Source organism: Saccopteryx bilineata, chromosome 1, assembly GCF_036850765.1.
Source record: "Saccopteryx bilineata isolate mSacBil1 chromosome 1, mSacBil1_pri_phased_curated, whole genome shotgun sequence".
Lineage (NCBI taxonomy): Eukaryota > Metazoa > Chordata > Mammalia > Chiroptera > Emballonuridae > Saccopteryx > Saccopteryx bilineata.
In genome coordinates, this window is record NC_089490.1 from 235,429,411 (window position 1) to 235,443,725 (window position 14,315).

At 37.2% G+C, this 14,315-nt stretch overlaps 1 protein-coding gene across 2 annotated transcripts in view; it reads right to left on the reverse strand.

Annotated features, from left to right (window-relative positions):
• The window catches only part of BRINP3 (BMP/retinoic acid inducible neural specific 3), a 327,366-nt gene that overhangs the window by 249,638 nt on the left and 63,413 nt on the right, over window positions 1-14,315 (reverse strand). The window lies entirely within an intron of this gene.

The following is a 14,315-nucleotide window of genomic DNA, read 5'->3' on the forward strand; positions in this document are numbered from 1 at the left end:
TCTTCATTATTAAATGACTCTTTTCATAAAAAGTAAGGTTTATTTATTGTTCTTCTCAACCACTTCTTATTACAAAGTATGTTAGATTGAATCATCAGATTGATGTTGACATTAAATTAAAAGTGGTTCTCACTTCCCAATATTAGTTTCAAAAAAGAGAATTATAAAATAGGCATGAAATAGCACAATGCATGGTATATTAATTACAAAATTTTTTATTAAACTTCCCGGTGAGTCTATTTTGTATTGCTGAAATCTATGGCACAACCAAGTATATACAAAAATATAAATGCAATGAGACTATGCTTTATTTTTATTTAGCTGGACGGTGGGGTAATCTATATCTAAGTCAAATCAAATTACTTATTGAAGTTCTTATTGTATCTGTTTACTATAGGATGAACTTAATTAAATTATTTCCAGCATTCAAATGTTTTGAACTTTTCAACTTTGGAAAAATGTTGGCAACTCTTTTTCTTGGAGGAAGAATCTAACATTGTGATTTCAGTTACAAAGAATGAAAAATGCACCTCAATTTTTACATTCTCTCTACATCGCTTAAAGTGTTCATAAACAAAAGGAGGAATAAATTTGATGATGACCTTACTAGAGCATCTTAACTTCTGCACAGTGCACTCCAAAAGGAATTTAAGTGTGTGGACTCATTTTAAAACTTGTATTTATTGAAATTGTGAAGAGATTCAACTTTGAAGCATCTGAAGAAAAATATATTTCTTTGGTTTTGGGCTTCCTTTAAAGAAAGCCATCCATTTTGGAAATGAAGAGAAAAAGAAATCAGCAGTCTGCTGAGTCTGTTCCTTGTGTGACTATTTCATTTAAAGTGATAAATCTTTTTTTTTTTCTTTTTTTTTTTTTTTGCTTTTCTGAAGCTGGAAACGGGGAGAGACAGACTCCCGCATGCGCCCGACCGGGATCCACCTGGCACGCCCACCAGGGAGGATGCTCTGCCCACCAGGGGGCGATGCTCTGCCCCTCCGGGGCGTCGCTTTGCCGCGACCAGAGCCACTCTAGCACCTGGGGCAGAGGCCAAGGAGCCATCCCCAGCACCCGGGCCATCTTTGCTCCAATGGAGCCTTGGCTGCGGGAGGGGAAGAGAGAGACAGAGAGGAAGGATGGGGGTGGGGGGTGGAGAAGCAAATGGGCGCTTCTCCTATGTGCCCTGGCTGGGAATCGAACCCGGGTCCCCCGCACGCCAGGCCGACGCTCTACCGCTGAGCCAACCGGCCAGGGCCTAAAGTGATAAATCTTTTAAGGGAGGCAGTGAAGGAGGGTATTGCAGGATAAATTGAGACAAAGACTCAACCTGGGGGGAGGGGCGAACACAATATGGTGTACAGAGATGTGTTGTAGAATTGGCACCTGAAACCTCTATAATTATGTCACCTCAATACAATTCACTTAAAAATAAAATAAAAGCTATTTTGATACATACTTAATGAGCACCCTGAAACCTGTCATTTTTGCTTTCAAACTGTATTTTAACCTTGTGTCTAATTTCTTGTCTACTCTGACCCGTTTGACAGAATTATTCTTCCTTCAAGTGGAATAATTCAGGTAATTTTTCTGTATTAAACATATTTTGGGTGTCATAGTTTTTGAGCATCAGCACGATCTATCTTTTGGATAGAAGGTGAGAAATCTATTATTTTAATATTCTGCCTAGAGACGGCAAGGTTTATAATCATCTAATGAAGTGGTAAAGAAAGAAAATTTCCGGTCCAGTCTGACACATACTCTCTTGCAGAGCTCATTTCCTGTGAGCGGTCTTGGCTCTGCTTGACGGCCAGTCACCTGAGCATCCTCATTACTGAACTCTCACTGCTCTGTCCATCTGCTACCGTCTGTTCCTCATTAGAGTCCGTAAAGTAATCGCCACTACACACTGGACAGTGACCACTCTGTCAGCTCGGTTTGGAAGACCGGACAGGTCTCAGAATGACTGATGGGTGGAGCAGTCCCCCCCCCACCCCCCACCCCGTCCTGTTCTCCCTGCCTCAGTGCTTTGAGGCAAAATAGCTTTGCTATTTTGCTCTTAGCAAAATAGCATTTGTGGAAAATGCCTTTGCATTATACATCCTGTTTGGCAATGGGGCCAACATGCTCTTTAGGTCACTGATTTATTTGGGGTCAGTTTGAAGATTTATATAAGAAACCTGGCAATAAGATACAATAAGCTGAAACTATTTTTTTTTTGAGGCATTCAGTAAATATCTCCTGTCATGTACTATATTTCAGACCACTGTGATCATCGGAGAATTCATATGACTTGGTGACAGAGAAAAAAGGAACAGACAAGTATGATGATGACGTCTGAACTATACTGACATATACAATGTTGGCAGCATCAAGGAAAACAGAAAACAAGGAATTCTTATTTTAAAAAAATATTCTCAATCACTAATCACAGTAACTCCTGTGGCCTCACGATATCCTTGCCCTTGCTTTATGTTTGAATACCTGCATACTCATAATGAATTCCTTTATTTTTTTATCACCCTAGAGTTGGTTTCTGGTACTTCAAAGAAAGATGCCAAACTCTTACATCAGTCCTGTAGCTGTTAGGAATTACCAGCGATCAAGACTGAATATATCAGAAATAAAGCTTGAAATGTGCGTTTTGAACCTGTCAGAAAGCTAAGATTCCCACACTCTGTGAGAAGAGTAAGTGAAGAAAGATTGTAAAGGTTAATGTTTATGCAAAGCATTTTCAGAAATCAAAATTCTAAAATAACTACTGTCTATACTGAAATTAGGAAACACTGCGTTATTACAACTGCAGTCCTTTTCTATGAGTGGAAAATCCCCTAAAGTTGCATTCTTACTTAGCAATAGGCAAAGGATATAGCCCATTAAGGTCAGGGTCAACCTACTAGGCCTGTGATGGTGAACCTATGACACGCGTGTCAGCACTGACACGTGTAGCCATTTTCAATGACACACAACCACATACGACCACATACCAGAGAAGTATGGGGCCGCATGCCGAGAAGGACGTTTCATCATCAGCTCCTTCACGGCCAGGTGCAATAGCCGAGGATAAAACATTTGCTGTAGTGTAAACACTCTGTGCCGGAGGTCTGAGGCCAGAACAACAGAACTCCGGCACAAAGCGTCTAGTTCTGGGACTTCTGGTTAGACCGTTAGGGGATTTTTGAGCTCACTTCCAGCCTTTGGAGCAGGGAGCAGTGCAATGCCTGGAGGACGCATCTCTGGGGGCCCTGTGATCACCATTACCAGCAACCCCTAACTGAGGAGCCCTGAGAGCCACTGTGCCACCTCACCCGCAGGAGTTGTAAAGTGCCAAAAGCTACAGAATCAATTTTAATATTTTAAGAGGCTTAAAGAACATTTTATTAATTTGGATTAAGGTGTACAGAGAAATTTTGTGAGTGATCTCTGTACTGTGTGATTAGCATAAAACCAGGATGGCCCTTGGCATTTATTGTAAATGCAAAGGAAAGGAAAACATGGATTCCCTGACATTCCACCACACCTGTGGGGAAGGGGGTGAATGGCTAGCCAGGTACAGGGAGAGAAAAGCCAAAATAAACCTTTTCTTATAGTAATGAGCTATTTGTGGGCATTTGTCCCCATGGAAACTACCTCTCCCATATGAATGCATATAGTTAATGTGTGTGACTCTGGACAAAGAGCTGGCGGATAAACATTAGAAAATATAGGAATGTCTTTTAATATGGAAAAAGACATCTTTCTATCATTGTGTTGACTTGTAAATTTTGTTTTCTCCAAAATGATGTATGGCTTGCAAATTGAAAACATGGTCCTATCATGTTAAAGGGCATATGATTATAACCAATAGTGGTAAAGGGCACCTAATTGCAATTTTTGCTTCTGTACTTCCTGCTTGCAAAACTATAAAAACTAGGTAAAACAAAGGGCCAGCGCACTCTCCCTCAGATTTCTGTTGAAGTTGCTGCCACTTGGCCAAGCTAGACAATAAAGCTTTAGTGTGGAATCCATGGATTTTGTTTGTGTCTTCAATGTTTCAAGTCCCTCCGGATTAGGCTTAACAATAACCACAGCAACCGTCATCCAATCTACTGTTCTGAGTTGTCAGTGGATTTCTAATTGACCATCATTATTGAGATAAGTGAGGGGGAGGCTGGGAGAGGTGAGGGCCTGTGCTATGGGTGCCATTTCCCGCCATTAGAAATAGAGGCAGCCATCTTAATTTACATAAGATGCAACTTGCAAAATTTCAAGACAGCATCCGGGCTCAGGTGTTTGTCAACTTGAGGTCAAAGCTTGAGAATCTGGAAAGCTGCAGCTTGGAGAATCAAGAGGAGTGCCACTACGAACAGGAAATTTGGAGTGCCTGGAACTGATTACCAGACACTTTAAGCACCCTGAAAAATATAGCAATGGCTTTACTCACAATTTTTTTCCTTTTTGTGCTTTTGTGAGACCTTATTCTCAGCATTAAATAATATCAAAACCAACAAAAGAAATAGATTGACAGATGAAGTTAGTAGCACTTGCTTGGGCTTGAAGTATACAAAATACCAACCTTCAATTGAAGATTTAGCCAATGAAATTTAGCAACAGAAAAGTCACCAATAGACAGGTTAGTTAAAGAATTCCCCCTTCCCCGCACTTATCTTAGTTCAAGGCACCCCACACAAGTTAAATAATATCAAGACCAACAAAAGAAATCAACTGACAGATGAACAAAGAAGTCACTAAGCAGGTAAGTTAAATAATTAGTTTTTGGTTTATTAAATACAGTTAATATTACAATTATACATTTTTGTTATTTAAACTATAAATATCGCAAAATTATGGTTTTTTTCTCAAAGTGACATACCACCTGAGTTATGCTTGTTTCTTTTGGCTAATTTTGACACACCAAACTCAAAAGATTGCCCATCACTGTACTAGGCTGTCTGAGAAAGTTCAATGTCAAGGTATAAAGAGATGTATTTTGTATGGTATTTCTGATACACCACTGAGGTGATATATAGGATTAATAAGTCTTTGATGCTGATTAAAAAAAAGGGGGGGGAGAAATATTTATAAAAAATTGTTGCCTGACCTGTGGTGGCGCAGTGGATAAAGCATCGACCTGGAAATGCTGAGGTCGCCGGTTCGAAACCCTGGACTTGCCTGGTCAAGGCATATATGGAAGTTGAGGCTTCCAGCTCCTCCTTCCCTTCTCTCTCTCTGTCTCTCTGTCTCTCTGTCTCTCTCTCTCTCTCCCCCCCCTCTTCTCTAAAATGAATAAATAAAAACAATAATAATAAAAAGAAATATTAAAAAAAAATTGTTGTGGACCGTTAATGGCAAAAAGCCATTATAGATTCGAGGCTTGGCCAGGGGCTAAGTTCTCCCCCTCCATCTCCATATTTGGCTTTGATGCTGAGTATTTGCACCCACTCCACTTGCTTCCTTGCCCTTCCTCTGACTCTTTGTTTGTTTCAGATGTTTGTAAATTTCACTAATGTATCCTGTTTTTGCCTTGGGAGAGTTCCTGTCTTAGCCTTTGATGTGCAACTTTGTATCAGGGTCCTTGATTTGCATAGGTCTATATAATAAAGCAAACTGGGGCTGTGAGGCACTCAGATACTGCCAGGCAGTTTGAGGAGTCCTCCCGGATCCATCGGTTTTGTTCTGACAAAGTGTGTTTCCTCAATTTCGCACCGTTATTAGGAGCTACTTGGTCCGTGGCAAAAAAATATCTAAAATTTTTACCCTTACCTGATAACATCTGAGACCATTAGCATAATGTGAGGTTATCCATAGCCTCAACGTGTTGAACAGATTAATTAGTATCTGTGATTGATTCTAATATTTTTTACAGTTTTATAAGCATATAGAATATAAATGTAAAAAATGAATCTTCTCTTCTACACGCTCACTCTAAAAAATTGTGAAAATGGAACGGAAATACTCAATACATTTCATAAAACATTTAGTAAACATAATGTGTTTGTGTAATAAATTTGAACTTACGCATTATTAAAAACATAAATGAAAGTGTTTCATTTAATCTAATGCCCTGAGTACACTGAGTGCCAGATCTTATTATACAGATTGCTCATTTTTTAAAATATACATTGTCTTTGTCTCAAAATTTATTTTAGAAAATGATCTTAATGGCTTGATGAACTTAATACAGTTCATTTTCAGACAGGACTAATTTATCGTTATTTCTCTGACTGGACAGAGTTCATTAAATTCTATTGATCCTATGGTATAATTGTATATGGAATGATTAATACATGAAGTTCAATGATCAGTTATTAAACAAAGACCACTGTCCTACATGTATTTCATAATTAAGAGATTAACTCTAGAACAATGTGAGACTAAATAATGAGAATAACCAGGTAATTGAGAGCAAACTATTATTAGAAAGTATCCATAACAGAAAGTTAATAATTCAATAAATGATGATTTCCAACTATTCTCTTATTTCTATTTTGCTTATGCCTTTTGCAAGCTGATCTAAATTTGTGCTAATTAATTTGAAAGGATGCTTTATTTGGAATTACTTTCACAAGGCATGGAAGAAAGTCAGATAATGAAAACAATTAACATGGTCATGTAGAGTCACTAACACATGATGCTATCTAATGAGAAATCTTTTCTTTTTCCATAGATGTGTGCTTGCAAAGAAATAGAAGAACAAGGAATGTGAAGATAAAGCATTTCTCATTATAAAAAAGAATATATTGTTTATTATTTTGAGGGAAATTTGATCAAACAAGGCATTGCTAAAAAAATTGTCTCATAGTCTAAAATAATATCTTTGTGCTACTCTTTCTTGGTTTTTATGCTTTAACTTTAAATTATTTGATGCCTAGATGTAAAGTTCCATTTATTTTTGTATCCTTATAACCTAAGAAGAAGTGCCTTTCACAAGGTGATCAATAACCATTTGAGAATGAATAAATGAATGAATGAGGTACAAGTGACATGTTTGGGCTTCAAAGAACAAATGGTAATAGGTTTAGATACATGAAATGATTTCTTCCACAAAGCAATTTTCTTTCAAAATAGATTGACTATGAGAAATATCAAGATTTCAAACCGGAAACAAAAATCATTTATTGAATGCTTTCTAAGTCCTAGTTACTATTCTAAAGGCCATGCACAATCAGATTTAATATTGAATAAGAATCTATATGTAAAGTGTTGATTTAATTTAGACATAGGTTATTATTAAAATTAGTAGATTCTTCATATACACATCTAGTTTTGTGTATGCCTCTTTCACCTATAGGAGAGTTAATTCATCAATAATATGGCCATCTGGTACTCCACCTCTATCCCTTAAGTCTATTAGTGGATATTGTAAACATATTAAAACACAAAGAAGAACTACCATTTACCAAATGTGCTTACCAATAAAAATTCATCTTAAGCTGAAAGATTTGGACAAAGAAAAAGTTTTATTCTAGATATTGATATCAGTAAACTCTTTTCTTATATTTGCCTCCCTCCCTTCTTTCCTCTCTCCTTTCCTCATTTTTTTTGAAAAGTTGATACTTAAATAAAACCAAAATATACATGTCAGAGTTTTTATACTTAAAAATATTTCTAAATAATCTTACATCTGTTGGAATAGTTGCATGTGTGACCTGAATTCTTTCAGTGCAATTTATTTTATTTTGTGGTCATTTCTTTCCATCTGAGTAGAGCAGTATGTTCTTTGCTCAACACATTACGCTTCCAAGCCTTTCTTTGGTAAAGTGATGGAATTGATTCATTCTCTGTTTTAGAAGATGCAATGTTAAAGTTGCTATGATTATATAACCTTGGTTTAGCTTATAAAAGGTAAAGTTTATTTTAGTCTGTTTCGGGAATTTTTTTTACAGAATATTGTTTCACATCTTTCCCACCACATTAGAAAAGAAAGCAGATGTCATACCACAGTTTACTGTTCAGAAAGCAAGTAGGTAGTGGTATAAAATTACAATGAAAAAGTAATGCGTTTCTACTGAACAGGATGATCTTTCAGAGAAATACCATATTTTCTGGTATTGCCTCTTATTCTGTCCCAATGAGACATGTTATGATTTCATTAACATTTTTTCATAAAATTATTTATATAAACTGATCACTTTTGTTTATGTTTTGAAGTGCTTACTGTCTCTTTATTTTTAATTTCTCTTTTTCTTTTTCTAGTTTTCTCTATTTGAGACCTTATTTTCTTTTCCCTTTATTATATTTATTATTATCTAATTCTGCCTTTACTGTTTTTCCTGTCTCCCTTGTACCTTGGCTTCATTATTGATTTCCACATCTATCATCTGAATTTATTTTCCTGTGAACTCAAGAATTCTCAGGGTTCAAGTCAACTCTATAAAGTCGTATTTTATGCTCGGTGCACTTCTTTATTACCCTATTTGCATTTGAGAAATTTATACATTTTTTCCTCTTACCTTGAATTCCTATCACTTAATGCTGCCACAATACGTCTTCCCATAGGCATGGAAGCTGGTTGCATAATTATGCTCTGATAGTTGTCTCTGCATTTGTCTGTCTTCTTTTTACCTGATATAGAAAATGCAATTCACACTTTGACCTGTTGCTAACATTTTCCCCTTATTTTCTCTCCCAGTTAAAGAAGTCAGCCTGTTCATTGTTCTTGATGGAGGTTGAATTTGAATGCCAAAATAAAGTAGTGTTTTCAAACCGACCACATTGAGTATCTGCCTACTTAGATACCAGTTTGGTTTTTTAGCAGATCTTAAATAGTAGTGCTTTACAAATATCTGAAGACCCTCATGCTGTTTTTATGTTGCCTGACAAAATAAGTAAACTTCTATTTTGCAAAGAAAGCAAGAAAAACTGACTTATGTCTAACTCATTCCTTTGGAGTCTTTTCTGCATTTATTCAGTGGTTTGCTGTTCTCACCGCAAAAAAACTGTCAGGAAATCAAGCATTTCTCTCTTCAAACAAACTGATGTGTGTGCTTGTACCGTTAATCTTAACAATTGAATGCTTTTATCAGACCATTCACACTTGATACTGAACAAGATACTACACCAAACAAATTGGAGAAGAAAAGTTAATAACATATTTATATCTGCTCTGCAGAGAGGAAAGAAAAAAATTAAAAAAAACCTCAGATTTATAATTAATATTTCATTTTTAGTGCTATTCTAGATAGTATAGTTTTTTCAAATTTTGAATGCCATGTACTCAGTGCTAATATATAGAAATACAATTGATTTTTGTGTGTTGACTGTATCCTTTTCTCCTACTAGGCTCATTTTATTAGTTCTTGGAAAATTATGTAGCACGTTCTTTGAATGTTCTACATAAACAATAATGTCATTTATGAATAGACACACTTTTATTGTTCCTGTTCTTTTTGTCTTGCATGAATTCCCAGGAGAAATTTGCTTATTTTTGTCTTTGTTCCTCTTTATATGTTTCTTTTTTCTTGGCTGCCTTCACATTTTTCCCTTTGCCTTCTGTTTTCAGTAGTTTGGAAGTAACTTGCCAAGTTGTGTATATATATTTACATGCACGTTTGTGGGCTTCTGTTGATTCTGCGTGGTGATCTTCTGAGTTTCTCAGACCTGGACTTTTGCGTCTGTCAGTAGTTTTGAAAAATTGGAGGCCATTATTCTTTCTGCTCATTTTCTCTTCTTTCAGCAGCTGTAATAATGCCTTTGAGATCATGATGTGAAAGTACACACAGGAAATTTAGGCAATATAAAGGAAGGAACCACTTTGCCCAGTGACAGCAAGAAGAGATATCTCATCCTATCAAACGGTTTTTTGTTTCTGTCCTTGACCTGAGTCTTGGAGAGGATACACAGAGAGCAAGCCTCTACCAGGGCACTGGGGCTGGTGGGGCTAGGTCTGCCCACAGTCACCACACTCTGGGTACCTCCCTTTCCTCCACCCCAGCCTTCACCGTCTACTCAAACCCAGAACCTGTGCCCTCCACTTCTCCCTTCAGGCCTAAGATGACAGCTGCTCTTCACTGCTGCTCCCCCGGGGCTGGGCTGGCTTCTTTGTGACTTAACCTTGCCTGCACTTCTAAAAAAATAAAACCCTTTTTACAATTTCCTTTCAGCGAAACCCTTTGGGTCACGTTTTCTGATCCTTGCTGGGACCTCGGCTGCTGCAGTCATCAAAGGTCAGAGGGGGAGTCTGAACCTTGGCTGCGCCGACCCCGATCTTGCTCTTTTTTCACAAGAGACTCGGAAAGAGGAGAAAGCACCACTGCTTGAATGGGAGGTCCTCTGACTGTGTAATTTATATTTGTCTGAGGTAACTCCTCTTGCTTTAATGGATTTATCACTTGGCGTCTCAGGGCACACTCCCTGCCTTCTGTACTTGTCTGATGTGAGTGCTGTCCCGCCGAAGGTTCATCTCTCCATCTCACCCCCGAGAGTGGGGCTAGGTTATCGCTGCCGCCAGTCCGCTCTGGGGTGGGGCTGTCGTGTCAGACTTCTTTTGAGTGCAAGAGCAAATCCCCTCCTTGGTGTGTAAATGAGAATGGATTTCCCATGAGACACGGGAAACCACTATTTCATGTTCCCCAGACGCGGCTTCTCAGAACGCTTCACCAGAGGGCTACAGTACCATGAAAAGCTTTTACAGTCAGCTTTAAACAACATTGGTTCTTTATCAAGCAGGTGTATTTTTATAGCTCTCTGCTCATAATGAGAAAGAGGATTTAAATTTCTACTTTAGAATTCCCAGTAGTCAATTTGAGCACACTAAACTTCCTATGACACCTCTGATTTTTTTTACATCACCATTATCTTTATAGCCTGGTTTTTGAAGGGACTCATAACTCTAAGGGTCTTGAGCATCTTTTGCCAGAACATATGTTTAAAGAGATAAATTGTGTTTTAAGGTAAAAATATGAAATATATTAAATGTAAAGATATTTATGATATAAACATTTTAAATCCATACATATATATATTTTGAAAATTGGCAAAATAGCCAACTGATATATTAAGGCTAGAGAAATACTTTTTGTTTACATGAGCATAGAGTATAGTATATTTAAGTATATACTCAGCATCATACATGGGTAAGTTTTGAAGTTTCCAGTATTCCTAAATGCTATTATTTCCATGAGACAAGGAAGGCTGGATCATGTCTTAACCCTGACACCAACCACTGGTACAAAATATATTAGGTCGCAACAGAGAGGAGATAAGACTCAAATTCAGTAAGTGTGCTCAGATGTTCTTAGCAGATTTAGGTTGCAAGACTAAGAATAGCCTTTTTACAGGTCCTCAGAGCTGCTCAAGGTCATCTACATGGTGCTCTGCATTTTGTAGGATGCTCACCTGGCGAGACGGGAGGGGCCTGAAGAAGGCCCATCATCTTATGCTGCTTTTGAACCCAGTAATGTCTCTCAGATGTAAGTGCAATCTGATTGATGTCTAAAGCTCTGACCACTCAGACCCCAACCTCTCCACCTTGGGCGTAAATTTAGTGAGTGGGAGGTATGGGCGAACAAGGCTATAGTTCCACATCTTAAAACAGGGATAAAAGTTTTTCTTCTTCATGCATGAATACAACCTAATTCTAAACATAAGGAACTGAATGTGATATAACCCCTGAGTTGTTTTATAGAATTTCAATAAAAGTGTTTCATTTAGTATTTTTCTAGGAAAAAAAAAGTGGTGCAATTAAATAAAGGCTGGTCTAAGAAGTGTGTATATTTGCTGTAGTATATTTTTCTTCTTGTTGTATAGGATTTAATTTATTGACAACAAATTTGGGCAGGATTTTGAATTAGAGGTTAGTCTGAATAATTTTACATTGTTTTATATGTATATTTAGGTTCTGCAATTTTACACTTTCTTAAAAATCCAACTGCATTTGAGTTCCAAAGAAAAACATTTCCCCATAATTTAGACTATCTTATTTCATAAACAGATTTCCCAATATTACCGTCTGGAATTTAAAAATCTGAAGCACTTGTGATTTTTCTGTTTCCAGGCTAGAGTTAGAGTAATCAAAGAAACTACTTGTGCTTGCAAAATAACACTTAACCATTTCTTGAGATATGAGATATATTTATAAGTTCTCCCATTAAGCTATATCTAGTTGCTTTTTTTTTCCTGGCTTAGAGCATGTGTTATAACAATATGTAAAAAATTGTGACTTGGGATTATATATGTGTGTTTATGGAAAAAGGGTGGAGAGAATAGGGAAGTAGAGAATGAAAGAGACAGGCTCCTAGGGAAATGGTGAAAATAATACAAGTCAGTGGACCAAAAAGAATTGAAAATAGCCACTGTAGTATATATAGGTAGTTCTTTTTTTTTTTTTTTTTTTTTACAGTGACAGAGAGAGAGTCAGAGAGAGGGATAGATAGGGACAGACAGACAAGAACAGAGAAAGATGAATAGCATCAATTATTAGTTTTTGTTGCAACACCTTAGTTGTTCATTGATTACTTTCTTGTATGTGCCTTGACTGTGGGACTACAGCAGACCGAGTAACCCCTTGCTCGCGGCAGCGACCTTGGGTCCAAGCTGGTGAGCTTTGCTCAAACCAGATAAGCCCGCACTCAAACTGGAGACCTCAGGGTCTCGAACCTGGGTTCTCTGCATCCCAGTAGGACGCTCTATACACTGTACCACCGCCTGGTTAGGCCATAGGTAATTCTTGAGTTTGCATTATAAGGTTTTATATCATAAGGGTTAAAGTCTATATCTTTAAGAAAACTAAATATTCAGAAAAATTACTATCCTGTCATTGTCTTGGTTTTATCTTGAAAAACACGATCTAGTTTTTTAATAGTTTTGTAAAAAAATCACAAAAGTATGTTTTATGGCTATTTATGGAAATCAAAAATAGCTAAGGTTCTCTTAGCTAGAATTATTATTATTATTATTATTTTTACAGAGACAGAGAGTGAGTCAGAGAGAGGGATAGACAGTGACAGACAGACAGGAATGGAGAGAGATGAGAAGCATCAATCATTAGTTTTTCATTGCACGTTGCAACACCTTAGTTGTTCATTGATTGCTTTCTTATATGTGCCTTGACCGCGGGCCTTCAGCAGACCAAGTAACACCTTGCTGGAGCCAGCGACCTTGGGTTCAAGCTGTTGGGCTTTTGCTCAAACCAGATGAGCCCGCACTCAAGCTGTCGACCTCAGGGTCTCGAACCTGGGTCCTCTGCATCCCAGTCTGATGCTCTATCCACTGCGCCACCACCTGGTCAGGCTCTTAGCTAGAATTATTAATATATATGCTAACAAGATAAATCCTGAGTTACAACTGTAGACCATCAGAAGTAACAGGAATTCCCTGTTACTTATCTAATACATCATGGAATGGTTATAAAATTACATGTTTCACAATAAATAGTTTTAATAACAGCACAAATAATAATATAATAACAAATAATTTATACTTTACAGCCATATTTTCAAAGCACTTCAAACAATTATCAGGTGAGATTACTCATAATGCGTCACAAAGCTTCTGCCTCTTTATCATATAAATGCATTTAAATGAAGGAAGATTTCTCCAATTGGACAATTATGGTATTTTTCATCAAAACACTATAGTCATTTTATCCTGAAACCAATTGCAGGTATGAAAGAACAATATTACGTTTCTAGCCACTTTAATCAAAACAATTTGATGAACTATTCCACCTTAATGCATACCGCATAATGCATATTCGTGATATGACTCTACTTGTTAGGAAGATATTTTGTGACTCACTCATAGTATTTCAACACCTTAGGGTTTCTCAAGTCATGCCAAGGTGTTCATTGGAATCCTCACAACTAAATTCAGAAATTTCTTATCTTAAAAAGTAAAAGTGGGAAAAATGTGGAAATTGTGTATACAGGTGCTCAGTATGGAATGTATGGTGGGTGGTCTGCAACAGAGAAAGTAGGCTGTATGGTGGACCCAGGGCTGGGCACAGCTGGGGACCTGTCATGGCTATACAGCTTGTTAGCTCTGTGGTCCTGACATGGTAACTGAGGTGTCTGCATCTTTAAAGGGAAATGAAAATTTAATTACATGGACATGAGGACTAGATAAAGAAAAGTAAATTAAAGCTTAACACTGCTTAAGAAATTTTATTTGCATTCCTCAAAACAATAAACATCAATGCAAGATGAAAAATGTTTGAAAGTCTTGGAAATACAAGTAGTACAAACTCTTCAAGTTCTTAGCACTCAGTGTTCCCTGTCCTGTAGCACTTATTCCCCAGATAACCATATGACTTCCTAACTTTTAATCAGTCAAGCTTCTGTTTAAATATTACTGTTTTATAGAGTCCTTTCCTGACCTACCTCTAAGGTCAAAGCCATTTTTTA